The sequence below is a fragment of the Sipha flava genome, unplaced genomic scaffold (assembly GCF_003268045.1).
Source record: "Sipha flava isolate LNK unplaced genomic scaffold, YSA_version1 19236_pilon_pilon, whole genome shotgun sequence".
NCBI classification, from domain to species: domain Eukaryota; kingdom Metazoa; phylum Arthropoda; class Insecta; order Hemiptera; family Aphididae; genus Sipha; species Sipha flava.
In genome coordinates this window covers 3,417-9,272 of record NW_020272682.1, presented here as the reverse complement: position 1 = coordinate 9,272, position 5,856 = coordinate 3,417, and the positions used below count along the sequence as shown (strand labels likewise).

General features: G+C 27.6%; 1 long non-coding RNA gene across 1 annotated transcript; it reads right to left on the bottom strand.

Annotated features, from left to right (window-relative positions):
* Nucleotides 1-325: 325 nt before the first annotated feature.
* On the bottom strand, nt 326-1,113 carry LOC112681520. The gene is made up of 3 exons (XR_003148403.1): nt 1,061-1,113; nt 899-982; nt 326-403 (listed from the first exon to the last, which is right to left on the bottom strand). It is a non-coding gene; the product is annotated as an uncharacterized LOC112681520 (long non-coding RNA).
* Between the last annotated feature and the right edge of the window lie 4,743 nt (nt 1,114-5,856).

Here is a 5,856-nt window from a genome sequence, read left to right as displayed (position 1 = left end):
TAATATTATTGTTAAGATTGTAGATAAAATGTAAGGAATGGTAAAATATATTGATAAGAATTATCAAGTTCTATACCTATATTCTAAATTGATCATATAATTTTAAGTATTACAAAATTAGTTCTGTTAACTAACTAGAAATGTATTATTTAAACGTTTAAAAGTAAAATATTCAAAATCACTAAATCCCTCGCGTTACTCAAAATTTAAAATTTGAAAATATATTATAATTAAATATGTAAATACCAATAAATAATTTTAAAAAATTCCTAAATAACAGAAAACAAGAAAAATATATGATAAACTAAATTAATATACTTACTCAAACTCAAAGAATTCATCAATTTTTAAATAGTCACGTTTTTCATCGATTTCATCTAAATATATCTCTGTTTTTCTTAAGCTGAAAATTATAAATTTACTTGTATTTTAGCGTAATCTAATCAAAATGTATTTAAAATTTTAATAAATAATAACATATGACTGATAATATACAATTATTAGGAGTAAATTTTACTGAAAAAAATAAAATACCATATAAATATATTGAAGTAAATTATTATCAATGTTGATTTAATTGATTGATGGACAGTTAATAAATTAAAATAATTTTAAAAATCTAAAAAATTAGAGCCATAACCAATTATTTAGTTATAAAACTTAAATACTTAAATCAGAAAATATTGTATTATTGCAGTAAAAGCACTGTATTAAATTAATAAAATTCCCGTATAAATAGTATACACATACTGGTATTTCTCAGACTTTAGAGTAATTTAAATGTTTCCATCTTGTATCCTGACAAGACTAATCTACCTGCCAACCCTTTTAAATTTTTTTTTGAAACATAACCATGTAAGTACTCATTACTAAATTATACTGCACTATGCATACTTACTCAGAGACTTCAATATGTTTTAAGTTATCATCAAGCATTTTAACAATCTGATTATCAGAAAAAGGCATTTCTTTCTTAATAAATCTAAAAAAAAAAAAAAAAAATGAATTCACTATAATTATAATTTGATACATTTATATCATTTTTGTGTAAGAACCTTACTTTAGATCCTTAACATTATCCAAGTAGATGTTGTCACTATGTTTTTCACCAATTTAATTTGATTTATCTAAAATGGAAACTATTTAAATATTAAACATTTAAATTATTAAATTTATAATTAATTTTAGTATTTTTTTCTTACCATGTTAAGACTTGCTCATCTGCTTGAATATTGAACCCATATTTTTTGTATTTTTTAAAACTTCATTAAATTTTTCTTTCTTCTTTCTTGCTTCATTACGATTGTGAGCACCACTAGTTTTGACTCTCTTCGGTGCCATTAAAATATAATTAATTTGGATACCTATGGAAATGGTAATGACACAATTATTATCACATAACTATATTTATTAACTATTATTTTCTATAGATTAAACTACTACATACAACTCATAGCAAATATTCATAATAATTATACGCAAATTTAAAATATACCTAGTATAGTTAGTTACCTCAACCTTACAATATTAATTATTAAGTTATAACTTTTAACACTTAGTTTTTATACTATGTATTTCATTATACTCACATATCAAATATCAAATAACAATTAACACATTCTTATTTATTTTATCGGTTCAAATTATATAGGTAATTAGCTACATACATCATAGGCACAAAACTTTTAGGTTTTATCGAAGGGTACAAAAAATTGTGATTTGAAATGGGTAACACATTTTTTCTTTTACAGTTACTTATTTTAAATTTACTAATATCAATAAATAATTACTAAAAAAGTATTCTTAACTAAACTCAAATAATTTACTGGTGATAAAATATTAAAATATATGCATTAATATAGATATAGGTACCAAAATATAGGCAAAATACTAAATATCAATCTTTTTATAATCTAATAAAGGCGGTTTTTTAAATCATGTTCTTTTTTAATCTAGAGAAGACAAATTAATAAAAATAATTTATTAGATTACCTACTTTCACAGTTAAAAATTAACTTCAAGTTAAATATGTGGTTAAATATAACCTATTGGCTATTATCAAAATTCAAAATTTCAAAAATTAATTTAATTTTCACCATCTGAATTCCGTACTTGTAATTTTGTTAGGGCAAACTTCGATAATTTCTTCAATAGGTGTATAATTGTACATATTTATACATGATGTACCTAGTTAAATAATTTTAATTATTATTTATTTGCAAATAAGCCCTATGGTGGTTAAGGGAGGTTGTTTTTTAAATATTGAGTAGGTAAGTATGGTTCATAAATTATAATTAGAACTTAAAATTTAGGGACGTGCTTAAAAAAATATATCCGATTTTTTTTTTCTAGAAATCGATAAAATTAAAATAAAAAAATAAACGTTTGATACTTTACTCGTAATTCAATAAAATATATTATTTATAGCTAGCTTAAGAATCATCGATCATATAAACCGAAAATGTATATAGTCGAAACAACTTTCATATTTTATACCTACCAATTATAATAAATAAAATTCTTACCTTTTATTAAATTATAATCTTCCAATCAAAAATCCAACAGTAATGTAAGTACTAGTTTAATAATATAAAAGTAAGTATAACGATTAACGAAATTACTGAAGAGTGGATACTGTGCACTGAGCTGACAATAAAAACATAACCAATTGTTCATAACACAACACATATCTACATTTTACATAGTATTTCGTAGAAATCTATACGTCGTTCGTCGACAATAATATTGTTAAAAATAGTTTTATTTTGATGATTTCCGATGGCGAACATCCGATAACGATTTGATTTTGGTTATCTAATTATATTTATAGTATACCTCACTAAAAATAAACTAGAGTTGAATAATCAATTGATTTATTACGAATTAAAATTATTATTAATGATAATAATAATAATCTGTATACATAAAACAGTAAATTGATTGACTGCTATCAACGCACAGCTCAAACCATTGGACGGATCTGGCTGAAATTTGGCATACCTACAGATAGCTATTATGATGTAGACGTGCGCTAAGAAAGGATTTTTCGAAATTTTGAATTTAAAGGGTTGAAATCGGTAAAAGAAAATTTTTACATGTAATTTGTATTATTAAACCTAACTAACCTAACCTAAAGGTCCTAAGTCGGCGTTAACGCGTTGTCGGCGGATAGAGCCGCGGTAGCACCGTTGTCGTTTATTGTGATTATCCTACATATTATATTTATAGCTGCGCGTGACGAAAACGTTTGCTTATATAAAATGTATGCCCACGTGCTGTAAATTATATGTACTTAGCCGCTTTGTCGTTGTCGTTGTCGTAGCGATAGCCCAGCGTTCGATAAAGGACCAGTAAACGGTTTCGGTATACAAGTGTAATATAAAACAGCTTACTGCCGGATTAGTTTTTTAGATTTTTCCGTGTTCGGTTTTTGTTTTTAGGAGGATTAATTTAACGTTGTTTGATTTAATTACCTAAGAAATGGCTAAAGAAAGTCTTTTAGTTAATGGAGAACTTGAACAACATACTGTTGTCCCCATTGTTGGCGATGGTGCCTGTTTATTCCGAGCTCTTTCTTTTTTAATACACGGAACACAAGACAATGCGATGGAGGTGCGATCACTAATTGTTGGACATGTGGTGAATGACTGGACCAAGTTTTCATTTATGTCCCACAATAGAAATGTTGATAATTACTCAACGGCCAATGAATATTATGCTGATATGATAAAAAATGAAACTTATGGTGGACTTTGTGAGTTTATAGCAGCGGGATGTATATTTCCATTTAATTTTAAAGTTTATCGAAATGGTATCTTATACACGGAGTCCGGATCTAATGATTGTCCAGTAACGCTTTTACGATTTGGACAAGATTTGCCCAATGGAAATTTTGATGCTTATCTTCTTACTGCGACAGAAAACAATACTCAGAGTCGTATAGAGAAACAGGTCGATGAACGCGAACATTCACCTATTGCATCTTCAGTACACAGTAACATTTCTGCAAACATTTCACTATCCCAATCAAGTGAAACAGATCAATCTATTTCGTCTTATCGAAAACGAAGGGCTAGATTTACTAATTACACAAGAAAAAAACAAATAAAAAAAGCACAAAAAAAATATAGACAGAATCAAACTGAATCTAGGTATAAGGAAAATACTACTATGCGTCTATGGAAATGAAATATACCACGAATCTCTTTAATTCCGAATGATCATCCGTTCGAATTTAAACGATTACAGTTTCCCCTGAAAGTCTGTTTTGGTATGACTATAAACAAGTCTCAAGGCCAAACTCTTAAATTTGCAGGAATAGATTTGCGAGAAAACTGTTTTTCACATGGGCAGTTTTACGTAGCTTGCTCACGCGTAAGCTCACCCAGTAGCTTGGTGATTTTGTTGCCTACTAATAGATCAGTGAAGAACATTGTCTACAAAGAAGTTTTGTAGATAACATATTGAAAAACTATTAGTAAAACATTTATTTTGAACCTTTAGTGCTAAAATTTATCGTGAACAAAGCTTCTGCCGCCAAAAGCTATAACTTATTGAATAGGTTATGATAATAATCATTATCTTAAAAACTAAATTAATATGTATAAAATATTATTTCAAAAATCTTAATTAATTTAAATTTCAATAGATTTAACAAAAATTTAATCTTGGAAGGTTACATACATTTATATACTTAAACCCGGCAACGACGGGTAATTCAGCTAGTAATAAATAAAATTGTACGATTATTTTTAAATTTAATATTTTTTTATTTATTATTTTTTTTACTTACATAGAAGCATTACAATTTTTCTTTATTTTATCTGAGTCTAAATTTGTCGCCCCCCAAGTGTGACCACCCCCGGGAAATTGCCCACCGGTGCCTCCCCTTAAAACCGGCCCTGATAATACCCAAGTTTCTATGATTCAGCAAACTTAACATTTTTAGACGTCTGGTTGTACAATTTACCTGCCTCCGTATTGGGCACGTCTCTTCCCCAACAATTATTTCAAGCATTCTCATAATTTTGCTCCACTCTATACTGGGGATGGGCAAAATTGTTTGAACATCGATATTCGATGTATCGGTGAAAAACCATCGATGTTTAAGAATATCAAAGTTTAAAATCATCGAAAAAGTTCTTTTTCCTCTAGAGCTGCCATATGTTGATTACATTGTTACTGTACATCTGTACAGTGCAATATTGTCTTGATTAAATAATAAATTTAAGAGTTAAAATACTATTGTTTAACTTATATTTTTTAAAAACCTATTAAATACTTATAATCAGGTCTTGTGAGTTCATACTGTTGTATGTGGCATGTGCCACTAATAATAATAGACAAATTATACTTTAAATTATTCTTTTAACTAAATGTTTAAATTGCGTAATATAAGGCCAATGAAGCAAATGAGCTGAGGCAGCACCCTGTAAAGTAATATTTAGGATATTACTAATATATATAGTAATATAAAGGACATAAGCAACACAGTAGGGGGACAGTGTGGGTTTCGACTGAGAGACGGTTGTATTGTGAGCATTTTGACGTAATTAAAAACGTAATATAATTCTTAATAATTCGATCACTAATAAAATTGATTTAAAAAATTTACTGAAAGACGCTGAGCTATCCGATTCAAGTCCCAATCAAAAAGACAGCAATTAAAACCCACCAGCTACTTACCAAACATCATTAGCATTATACGACTAATTAAACAATAGTTTAAATTCATTTTCAAATAGAGTTGGAAAAATATTAAAAAATTCAAACACATCTGGTAGTACCTCTCAAGATCAAAGCACCCAATTATATCAAAACACCTTAATACATTTTGAGGATTACATTACTTCTCCC